The 12434-nt window shown below is 45.8% G+C and overlaps 1 pseudogene; it reads left to right on the top strand.

The window, feature by feature from the left end:
* LOC115142262 (kelch-like protein 32) overlaps positions 1–6004 on the top strand; it is a 56144-nt pseudogene extending 50140 nt beyond the window's left edge.
* Positions 6005–12434: the final 6430 nt, after the last annotated feature.

Below are 12434 nucleotides of genomic sequence, written 5' to 3'. Positions count from 1 at the left end.
CATATTAGAGACACATATTTCCTTGAGATTACACAGATCCACAAAGAATTTGAAAACAAACCCAATTTCGATAAACTCCCATATCTACTGGGTGAAATACCACAGTGTGCAATCACATTAGCAAGATTTGTGACCTGTTGCCACAAGTAAAGAGCAACCAGTGAAGAACAAAAACCATTGTAAATACAACCCATATTTATGTTTATTTATTTTCCCTTTTGTGCTTTAACCATTTGCACATCGTTGCAACACTATATATACATATGACATTTGAAATGTCTTTTTTCTTTTGGAACTTCTGTGAGTAATGTTTACTGCTCATTTTTATTGTTTATTTCACTTCTGTATATTATCTACTTCACTTGCTTTGGCAATGTTAACATACGTTTCCCATGCCAATAAAGCCCTATGAATAGAATAGAATTGAATTGAGAGAGCAGGAGACAGAGAAAGTCTCATTTGTATTCACCGTGGAGCTACATTCACCTGCCAGGAACACCACCTCCCCCCCCACACTACCCTCAACAGATGGCCACCCGCCAGCTTCTACCAGACATACGCACACACACACACACACACACACACACACACTTACAAAACAACCAAAGACACACTTAGTCAAATGTGCACAGTCGGATACATCTTTGTAAAATGGAGAGAGTGAAGTATATTATTAGGAAGGGGGGTGAAATCATTAGGAAAAATCATAGCCCTGGTGTCACATTATTTATCCAGCACTGAACATCAATTACCCAAGCAGGGATACGCTAAAATATTAATCCATCTATTCAACATCTCATCTTCTCACCATCCTTTTTCCTCCTCACCTTCTCTTTCTCTCACCCTCTCCCCCCCTCCTCTCGCCCCTCTCTGTCTCTTTCACCCCCCCCTCTCTCCCCGCTTTCCCTCTCTGACAGAACCAGTGGCTGGCCCGCAGTGGCGTGGCGAGAAGGCAGCTGTATGTGCTGGGAGGAAATGACCTGGACTACAACAACGACCGCATCCTGGTCCGCCACATCGACTCCTATGACATAGACATGGACCAGTGGACCCACTGCACCTTCAGCCTACTCACGGGTGGGTGGGCTGCGCATACACACACGCTCATGCATACGCATGCACGTGCACACACAGGCAGGCAGACACACGCACCTGCACACACGTGTACACGCGCACACACGCACGCATGCACACACGCACATACTAGATAAGATCACTGTTCTCCTTTTTCCCGTGACTCTCCACCCTTCCCGACCTTGATTCCCTGTGAAGTTGTCAAGTATGTTCAAGGTGAAGTCATGAGAGGAGACGGCGGGACTTATTTTCGGGAACTTTCCCAACGCACCCTGTGTCTCAGATGACATTGAGTCATCTGGCCTCTCTTTGGCACAGCGAATCATTGTTTTCGCTCTCTCCTCTCTATCCTCTGCAGGTTAGAACGAATCTGGCGTGGCAGTCCATGATGACCGAATCTATGTTGTCGGTGGATATTCTATTTGGACCAATGAGCCCCTAGCGTGTATTCAGGTGAGTGACCTTGACAGGTTTAAGTAACCAAAAAAATGGTATGTTTTATTAAACTATGCTGTGCGTAGTTGGTAAGGTTATAATGCATTATGGGGAAAGAGGGTATTCATAGCAAATGTTATCTTATTACAATATTCTATTGTTCCCATGTGCATGACATGTTTATTTCACTTCCTGTTGTGCAGGTGTTAGATGTGAGCACGGAGGGGAAGGAGGAAGTGTTCTATGGACCAACTCTAACTCTACCAACTCTATCGCCTCCAATGGAATAGCAACGTGTTTCCTCCCTGCTCCATGCTTCACCTGCCCCAACCTACAGACTCTACAAGTGCCCCATCACAGGATAGGGGCTGTCTAACACACTAATAGAGACTACAGTAAATACATCATGCAAACAACTCATATGGACATACATACAATAATAGATAATAGAACCAAAGGTCTGCTCCTTTACAACAGCCCCACCCTTCCTCTAAAAGGCATTCACACACACACACACACACACACACACACACACACACACTTCAAGTGCAGGCGTCACTGCCCATCCTGAGGATGAAAAAAGGAAGGTCCTCAAAGTTCCCTATTCCTATCCAGCTACCCTGTTATGATGGACTGATCTTCCATCAGCTGCAGGGTTTGGGTCAATTCCATTTCAATTCAGGAAGTAACCAGAATTCTGATGACAATTTTGCTAATTGAAAAGCATTGAGAATAATAGATATTGATTGGAGTAATATATCCTGAATTGACCCCAACCCTGCTCAGATGACTGGCTCTAGTCAAACTGGTGCAGAACAGTAGATCGCAATGCTGGAGCACTCAATGGGAGCAGAATCAATGGCAGCACTCTCTACGGAGTGAAATGGCTCCCTCTTTTACTAATGCACTATAGGGCTATTGGCACTCTTAACTAGCTGTACTTACTACTTTCCATAACCCATCTACTCAATACAAAGCCAATGGACCCACCCACGGTCATTTCAACTGAAACCTGTCCTGTGTAAACTGTGGACCCGTCTTACTCTTTCTCGAGCGTGTGTTTTTCTGTTCAAGCTCAGGATGGAAGACTGTTTTAACAGTTGAGTGAATGTCTGACCACGTAGCATACAGTGCATGTGCTCAGCACACTGTGTGTCGGAGAGCCTACGCTATGTGTCGCCACTGTCTTACGCCATTTTCAAAACGTCTTGTTTTACTTCGACAAAGAAATAACGCCGTTTCACCTCCAGCAGTGAGAGAGAGAGAGAGAGAGAGAGAGAGAGAGGACTTTAAAAACATGTCTTGTTTTCAGAATAAAGAGGTCCAGTACTGTATCAATAAAGCCCGTGATAAGTTGAACCGAGCAAGTTGTTCATCCGCTGTACTGTGTTAGTCTGAAATACGGGAGCATTTTTTTTTTGCTTTTGGGTGGGTTGTGTTGTTTTTTGTTTTTTTTCTATTGGGCACAGGGCGCTTTTTTTCCTGGTTTACATTCTCCCTTTTGCAGGATTTACTATCATTTATTCTATCCTTAGCACATTTTCTCATCTGCTTGCACGCACTATATCGAGGCGTTTTGGTACTTCCCTGTTACAATGCGCTTTTCCACGCACTAACTATTATTAGAAACTGGGTGGTTCGAGCCCTGAGTGCTGTTTGACTGACAGCCGTGGTATATCAGACCCTATACCACGGGTATGACAAAACATGTATTTGCATTGCTCTAATTACTTGGAAAGCAGTTTATAATAGCAATACGGCACCTCTGGGTTTGTGGTATATGGCCAATATACCACGGCTAAGGGCTGTATCCAGGCACTCTGCGTTACGTCGTGCGTAAGAACAGCCCTTAGCTGTGGTATATTGGCCATATACCACACCCACTTGGGCCTTATTGCTTAACTATACCACGAGTATACAAAACCTGCTCTAAGGATACCTGCTCTTTCCGTGACAGACTGACCACGTGAATCCAGGTGAAAGCTATGATCCCTTATTGATGTCACTTAAATCCTCTTCAATCAGTGTAGATGAAGGGGAGGAGACAGGTTAAGGAAGGATTGTGTATGTGTGCCATTCATAGGGTGATTTAAGTTCCTTTGAACAAGGTAAGTGCCAGGCGCAGCGGATTTGTCACGAACTGTAACGCTGCTGAGTCTGAACAATGGTCCCCCACCCAAAGGCCATGTAGCCAACTTGACAACTGTGGGAAGCATTGGAGTCAACCTGGGCCAGCATCCCTGTGGAATGGTTTTGACACCTTAAGTAGAGGGATGGGGATATATCTACCAGTCTGTCTATCCTGCCCTCTAGCCAGCAATCATAGTGACAATAGTGGTAGGTGGACCGTTTGTCCAGATCTGCAATGATCCGTCACAGTGGACACTTCATACCCATAAAAACACGGAAATGTTTTTTTTCCTCCGTTCGTTTTTCACATCGTGAAGTTTACCCCAAAAAATGTAATTCATTGTGAGGTTTTGATAGCCGTGTAATTCTCTCTCGGGCAAGGTGAGTTTTATCAATATATTCGCCTCAGTTTACTTAACACGTGCAACTGTAATTATCGATAAAAGGGACCTTGTCTGAGAGAGATTTGCCAGGGTAAGCCTACACGAAACAAAGACCTTACACGAAGTAGTTCTAAAATCCCAGAAGGAAAAATGAATGGCAAAAAAAAAAAAAAGATTGGGAACCATTTCCTGGGTACTCACACTGTGGTACTCAATAGGCTAATTAGCAATCATGGCACACATATAATCATACAAAGCTGCACCAATATTCAATATGTATCCACATAAAGAGGAAGAGCTGATAGGAAGTGGATAGGCCAGGTAAATCACTGAGCATGAAAGACGAGGCACGCAGCTCAAAAAGCTCCCCTATCGATCTTTAGGGACAACACAATTATTCTACCAAGACTAGCATACAACACCACAGTGCAATGAATAATTGCATTATTGTTTTCAAGGGAGCACAAAATTCTGCTCTAGGCCGCAGTGAAAATGTCATTTGAATGACGGTGCAAAAGCCCTGTGAATTGAACGTTTCATTCCAGCTGTTTGTTTACTCTGGACAGTTTACAAGGTCTTGAAAGGCACCATGGCAGGCCTGTCTGGCTGTATTCCTACTTCTGATACTGAGAGGCGCGGTCTTGTTGCGGATCATCATTCTCGCATGTCGTCCTATAATAATAATAATAATAATAATCAGGAGGCCCAGTTACTCAGCAGGCCCAGTTATTCAGGAAAGCTCAACACATGCTCCGCCTCCTCCGATCTGAGCAGCTATTCTTCGCTCATCTAGAATCTAACGGTTCAATATAGCCCAAATATTTGTCATTTTACTTTTAAAATGTATTAATTACCTTTTACATGTGGCATAAACACACAACCGGTCACAATGTTTTTTCACTGCCTGGCATGGCAACTGCTCGGCCTCAGACCGCAAGGCACTAGAGGATAGTGCGTGCGGCCCAGTACATCACTGGGGCCCATCTTCCTACCATCCAGGACCTCTACACCAGGCGGTGTCAGAGGAAGGCTCTAAAAATTGTCAGACTCCAGCCACCCTAGTCACAGACTGTTCTCTCCGCTACTGCACGGCAAGCGGTATCCGGAGCGCCAAGTCTAGGTCCAAGAGGCTTCTAAACAGCTTCTACCCCCAAGCCATAAGACTCCTGAACACCTAATAAAATGGCTACCCAGACTATTTGCACCCCCCCTATTTTACACCGCTGCTACTCTCTGTTGTTATCATCTATGCATAGTCACTTTAATAACTCTACCTATATGTACATATTACCTCAACTAACCGGTGCCCCCGTACATTGATCCTGTACCGGTACCACCCGGTGTATAGTCTCGCTATTGTTATTTTACTGCTGCTTTTTAATTACTTGTTACTTTTATTTCTTATACTTACTCCTATTTTTGTAAACTGAATTGTTGGTTAGGGGCTCGTAAGTAAGTGTTAGGAATTTTATGAATAATGACTAAACAATATCTACATTTTAAATAGAACTATAACTAACTAAAACTTATACTCTGTTTTATTATATCTGATTAATAATATGAATTCATAAGGAAGGGATTGTGTAGCATGAAACAGGGGGTAATTAAACATAATAAGTACCATTCCAGCTAGGTTGGGGAGGAAATTGTGGGTTTTAAGTAAGCAGAAAGGATCGTTAACCTGTGGTTGAACCGACTCAACTTAGCTCTGGGATGTTTAGATAAGGCAGTGAGTGTTTTCCTGGGTTTTCCATTATCTGGAGCTGTCTGCTGAATAGTGATAGATGAAGACTTCACAAGTTTAATCTTGTTTTAACGGTGTGTCTGGAGTGAGCGAGCGAGGGGGTGGGAATAAACTTTTGAACTGTTCTGTCCTGGTCGATAGGAGGAAGGACATTTTATGAGGTCATGTTTTGTATATAAACTGTTGTTCGTGGTTTCATGGCAGCGCGCTCCGAGAATAAATACTATTATCTAATTTTGATTAGACTGGTCTCCTTCTATTTTATGCAAATAGGAATCTTACAAATTCTTATAAAATACTGAGTGATTTAATGAATGTACAATTATAGGAATTATGAAATTACATTAACAGTAAGTATTTCACTGTAAGGTCTGTGAAAAAAAGTTTAAAAAAAAGTTGATATCCACATTTATAAACACATGGTTGCTATGTTTTTATTTTATTTGTGGTTGTAAACATTATTTTGAGTTAATTCTATGAGGGGGGGTATGCAACAACAAAAAACTACAGTACAAAGGGGAGGCTCATGTGAAAGTATTTTTTGTGTGCATTTTTTTTAATGACATCTCAAGTTTCTCAGACGTGAAATTATGACTGACGAAATGAAGCCTGATTTGCATGAAGATTTCAAAGGAAAAAGGGAATGGAAAGAGCAGAAGTAATCTTTCGGACTCTCTGGTTGTATCTGATGAGGGACACAGTCTCAGGGAAGGAGGCGGTTCTGCCTGTAAAGTTGGGCCAACAAAAGAGTGCATTAGCACACAGAGATCCTATTTGTCTACTATCAGTAGGCACTATCACACCATAGAAACAGTTAGAAAAACTAAATATTATACATTTATCTATATGCGTCACACACTCTTCCCTCGTTCCATGCCTGTACAATTAGGAAACTGAAATACAACACATGCACTTCCACATTATCTTTTTTTCATCACATTAGTTACTTTATTTCGTAACACCTTTTTACATTTACATTTACATTTAAGTCATTTAGCAGACGCTCTTATCCAGAGCGACTTACAAATTGGTGCATTCACCTTATGACATCCAGTGGAACAGTAGTGCATCTAAATCTTTTAAGGGGGGTGAGAGGGATTACTTTATCCTATCCTAGGTATTCCTTAAAGAGGTGGGGTTTCAGGTGTCTCCGGAAGGTGGTGATTGACTCCGCTGTCCTGGCGTCGTGAGGGAGTTTGTTCCACCATTGGGGGGCCAGAGCAGCGAACAGTTTTGACTGGGCTGAGCGGGAACTGTACTTCCTCAGTGGTAGGGAGGAGAGCAGGCCAGAGGTGGATGAACGCAGTGCCCTTGTTTGGGTGTAGGGCCTGATCAGAGCCTGGAGGTACTGAGGTGCCGTTCCCCTCACAGCTCCGTAGGCAAGCACCATGGTCTTGTAGCGGATGCGAGCTTCAACTGGAAGCCAGTGGAGAGAGCGGAGGAGCGGGGTGACGTGAGAGAACTTGGGAAGGTTGAACACCAGACGGGCTGCGGCGTTCTGGATGAGTTGTAGGGGTTTAATGGCACAGGCAGGGAGCCCAGCCAACAGCGAGTTGCAGTAATCCAGACGGGAGATGACGAGTGCCTGGATTAGGACCTGCGCCGCTTCCTGTGTGAGGCAGGGTCGTACTCTGCGGATGTTGTAGAGCATGAACCTACAGGAACGGGCCACCGCCTTGATGTTAGTTGAGAACGACAGGGTGTTGTCCAGGATCACGCCAAGGTTCTTAGCGCTCTGGGAGGAGGACACAATGGAGTTGTCAACCGTGATGGCGAGATCATGGAACGGGCAGTCCTTCCCCGGGAGGAAGAGCAGCTCCGTCTTGCCGAGGTTCAGCTTGAGGTGGTGATCCGTCATCCACACTGATATGTCTGCCAGACATGCAGAGATGCGATTCGCCACCTGATCATCAGAAGGGGGAAAGGAGAAGATTAATTGTGTGTCGTCTGCATAGCAATGATAGGAGAGACCATGTGAGGTTATGACAGAGCCAAGTGACTTGGTGTATAGCGAGAATAGGAGAGGGCCTAGAACAGAGCCCTGGGGGACACCAGTGGTGAGAGCACGTGGTGTGGAGACGGATTCTCGCCACGCCACCTGGTAGGAGCGACCTGTCAGGTAGGACGCAATCCAAGCGTGGGCCGCGCCGGAGATGCCCAACTCGGAGAGGGTGGAGAGGAGGATCTGATGGTTCACAGTATCGAAGGCAGCCGATAGGTCTAGAAGGATGAGAGCAGAGGAGAGAGAGTTAGCTTTAGCAGTGCGGAGCGCCTCCGTGATACAGAGAAGAGCAGTCTCAGTTGAATGACTAGTCTGAGAGAGATAGCGGGAGAGCTGGCCAAGGACGGCACGTTCAAGAGTTTTGGAGAGAAAAGAAAGAAGGGATACTGGTCTGTAGTTGTTGACATCGGAGGGATCGAGTGTAGGTTTTTTCAGAAGGGGTGCAACTCTCGCTCTCTTGAAGATGGAAGGGACGTAGCCAGCGGTCAGGGATGAGTTGATGAGCGAGGTGAGGTAAGGGAGAAGGTCTCCGGAAATGGTCTGGAGAAGAGAGGAGGGGATAGGGTCAAGCGGGCAGGTTGTTGGGCGGCCGGCCGTCACAAGACGCGAGATTTCATCTGGAGAGAGGGGGGAGAAAGAGGTCAGAGCATAGGGTAGGGCAGTGTGAGCAGAACCAGCGGTGTCGTTTGACTTAGCAAACGAGGATCGGATGTCGTCGACCTTCTTTTCAAAATGGTTGACGAAGTCATCTGCAGAGAGGGAGGAGGGGGAGGGGGAGGAGAGGATTCAGGAGGGAGGAGAAGGTTGCAAAGAGCTTCCTAGGGTTAGAGGCAGATGCTTGGACTTTAGAGTGGTAGAAAGTGGCTTTAGCAGCAGAGAGAGAGAGGAAAATGTAGAGAGGAGGGAGTGAAAGGATGTCAGGTCCGCAGGGAGGCGAGTTTTCCTCCATTTCCGCTCGGCTGCCCGGAGCCCTGTTCTGTGAGCTCGCAATGAGTCGTTGAGCCACGGAGCGGGAGGGGAGGACCGAGCCGGCCTGGAGGATAGGGGACATAGAGAGTCAAAGGATGCAGAAAGGGAGGAGAGGAGGGTTGAGGAGGCAGAATCAGGAGATAGGTTGGAGAAGGTTTGAGCAGAGGGAAGAGATGATAGGATGGAAGAGGAGAGAGTAGCGGGGAGAGAGAGAGCGAAGGTTGGGACGGCGCGATACCATCCGAGTAGGGGCAGTGTGGGAAGTGTTGGATGAGAGCGAGAGGGAGAAGGATACAAGGTAGTGGTCGGAGACTTGGAGGGGAGTTGCAATGAGGTTAGTGGAAGAACAGCATCTAGTAAAGATGAGGTCGAGCGTATTTCCTGCCTTGTGAGTAGGGGGAAGGTGAGAGGGTGAGGTCAAAAGAGGAGAGGAGTGGAAAGAAGGAGGCAGAGAGGAATGAGTCAAAGGTAGACGTGGGGAGGTTAAAGTCGCCCAGAACTGTGAGAGGTGAGCCGTCCTCAGGAAAGGAGCTTATCAAGGCATCAAGCTCATTGATGAACTCTCCGAGGGAACCTGGAGGGCGATAAATGATAAGGATGTTAAGCTTGAAAGGGCTGGTAACTGTGACAGCATGGAATTCAAAGGAGGCGATAGACAGATGGGTAAGGGGAGAAAGAGAGAATGACCACTTGGAGAGATGAGGATCCCGGTGCCACCACCCCGCTGACCAGAAGCTCTCGGGGTGTGCGAGAACACGTGGGCAGACGAAGAGAGAGCAGTAGGAGTAGCAGTGTTGTCTGTGGTGATCCATGTTTCCGTCAGTGCCAAGAAGTCGAGGGACTGGAGGGAGGCATAGGCTGAGATGAACTCTGCCTTGTTGGCCGCAGATCGGCAGTTCCAGAGGCTACCGGAGACCTGGAACTCCACGTGGGTCGTGCGCGCTGGGACCACCAGATTAGGGTGGCCGCGGCCACGCGGTGTGGAGCGTTTGTATGGTCTGTGCAGAGAGGAGAGAACAGGGATAGACAGACACATAGTTGACAGGCTACACAAGAGGCTACGCTAATGCAAAGGAGATTGGAATAACAAGTGGACTACACGTCTCGAGTGTTCAGAAAGTTAAGCTTACGTAGCAAGAATCTTATTGACTAAAATGATTAAAATGATACAGTACTGCTGAAGTAGGCTAGCCGGCAGAGGCTGCGTTGTTGACACTACACTAATCAAGTCGTTCCGTTGAGTGTAATGGTTTCTACTGTGCTACTGTGCTGCTATTCGGGGCTAGCTGGCTAGCTAGCAGTGTTGATTTACGTTACGTTGCGTTAAAAGAACGACAATAGCTGGCTAGCTAACCTAGGAAATCGCTCAAGACTACACAATTATCTTTGATACAAAGACGGCTATGTCGCTAGCTATGTAGCTAGCTACGATCAAACAAATCAAGCCGTTGTACTGTAATGAAATGAAAAATGTGATACTACCTGTGGAGCGAAGCGAAATGCGACCGGATTGTTGAGTGCGGAAGTTCTGTTACGTTAAGGACGACGAATAGCTGGCTAGCTAACCTCGGTAAATTAAGATAATCACTCTGAAACACACTCTAAACTACACAATTATCTTGGATACGAAGACAGCAAAGACAACTATGTAGCTAGCTAACACTACACTAATCAAGTCGTTCAGTTGAGTGTAAGTTGTGCTGCTAATCGGTAGACGGTGGACTAGCTAACGGTAGACGTTAGCTAGCTAGCTAGCTGCAGGGCGGTGTAGACTGCGTTAGGACGACGAAATACGATAATTACGCAATTATCTATGATACAAAGACGGCTAAGACGGCTATGTAGCTAGCTAAGAAGAAAAATTGCTAAGATTAGACAAATCAAACCGTTGTACTATAATGAAATGTAATGAAATGTAATACTACCTGCGGACCGAGTGCAGATGCGACCGCTCGCTCCAACCCTTCAATGTGAAGATGGAAACTTGATCATAAATTATGATCTGTAACTCCAACAGGACATTATGTACATGTAAATACATGAATTTCAAGCCCAGTGGTGTTGAGGTCAACAGTATGGTAACCTGGTCCTGGGGTCAAGGGTCAGTCCTCCTCCAGGCTGATGATCTCCGCCTGACCACAGTCCCTCAGCAGGGTCAGCAAATTCCTGTCACACATGCAGAGAGTGAGTGAGTGAGTAAGAGAGGGGTCACAAAATGACTCACAAAGGTGTCACCGCACAAGATCCAGTATATTTCATATACAGTGCATTCAAAGTATTCAGACCCCTTGACTTTCCCCCCCAAAATTGTTACAGCCTTATTTTAAAATTGATCAATCTACACACAATACCCCATAATGACATGACAAAAAAAATCTCTCTCTCTCTCTCTCTCTCTCTCTCTCTCTCTCTCTCTCTCTCTCTCTTTCTCTCTCTCTCTCTCTCTCTTTCTCTTTCTCTCGTCTTGTTGGGTATGACGCTACAAGCTTGGCACACCTGTACTTGGGGAGTTTCTCCCATTCTTCTCATCAGATCCTCTCAAGCTCTGTCAGGTTGGACGGGGAGTGTCGCTGCACAACTATTTTCAGGTCTCTCCAGAGATTGGATTCAAGTCCGGGCTCTGGCTGGGCCACTCAAGGACATTCCGAGACTTGTCCCAAAGCCACTCCTGGATTGTCTTGGCTGTGTGCTTAGAGTCGTTGTCCTGTTGGAAGGTGAACCTCGCCCCCGTCTGAGGTCCTGAGCGCTCTGGAGCACTGTACTTTGCTCCGTTCATCTTTCCCTCGATCCTGACTAGTCTCCCAGTTCCTGCTGCTGAAAAACATTGCCACAGCATGATGCTGCCACCACGCATTACTGTAAGGATGCTGCTAGGTGTCCTCCAGATGTCACGATTGGCATTCAGTTCAATTTTGGTTTCATCAGACTAGAGAATCTTGTTTCTCATGGTCTGAGAGTCCTTTGGGTGCCTTTTGGTGCCTTCCGTCTGGCCACTTTACCATAAAGACCTGATTGGTGGAGTGCTGCAGAGATGGTTGTCCTTTTGGAAGGTTCTCCCATCTCCACAAAGGAACTCTGTCAAAGTGACCATCGGGTTCTTGGCCACCTCCCTGACCAAGGCCCTTCTCTCCCTTTCGCTCAGTTTGGCCCGGCCAGCTCTAGGAATCTAGGAGTCTTGTTGGTTTCAAACTTGTGTGCTTTTCCAAATCCTGTCCAATCAATAGAATTTACCACAGGTGGACTCCAATCAAGTTGTAGAAACATCTCAAGGATGATCAATGGAAACATGACCCACACCGTAATTTCGAGTCTCATAGCAAAGGGTCTGAATACTTTTTTATTTCACCTTTATTTAACTAGGTAATTCAGTTAAGAACAAATTATTATTTACAATAACGGCCTACACTGGCCAAACCAGGACGCCCTATGGAACTCCCAATCACGGCTGGTTGTGGCACAGCCTGGAATCGAACCAGGGTGTCTGTAATGACACTGAGATGCAGTGCCTTAGACCACTGCACCACTCAGGAGTAAATAAGGTATCTGTTTTTTAAAATAAATTTTATACATTTGAAACCATTTCTAAAAACCTGTTTTTGCTTTGTCATTATGGGGTAAAGATTGATAGATTGTAGATTGATGAGGGAAAAAATATATATTTAATACATTTTAGAATAAGGCATATTCTAAAATGTGG

The sequence above is a fragment of the Oncorhynchus nerka genome, linkage group LG14 (genome assembly GCF_034236695.1).
Source record: "Oncorhynchus nerka isolate Pitt River linkage group LG14, Oner_Uvic_2.0, whole genome shotgun sequence".
In the NCBI taxonomy this organism is placed as follows: Eukaryota; Metazoa; Chordata; class Actinopteri; order Salmoniformes; family Salmonidae; genus Oncorhynchus; species Oncorhynchus nerka.
Note: the sequence above shows the minus strand (reverse complement) of the source record. Positions and strands in the feature narration are given on the sequence as shown.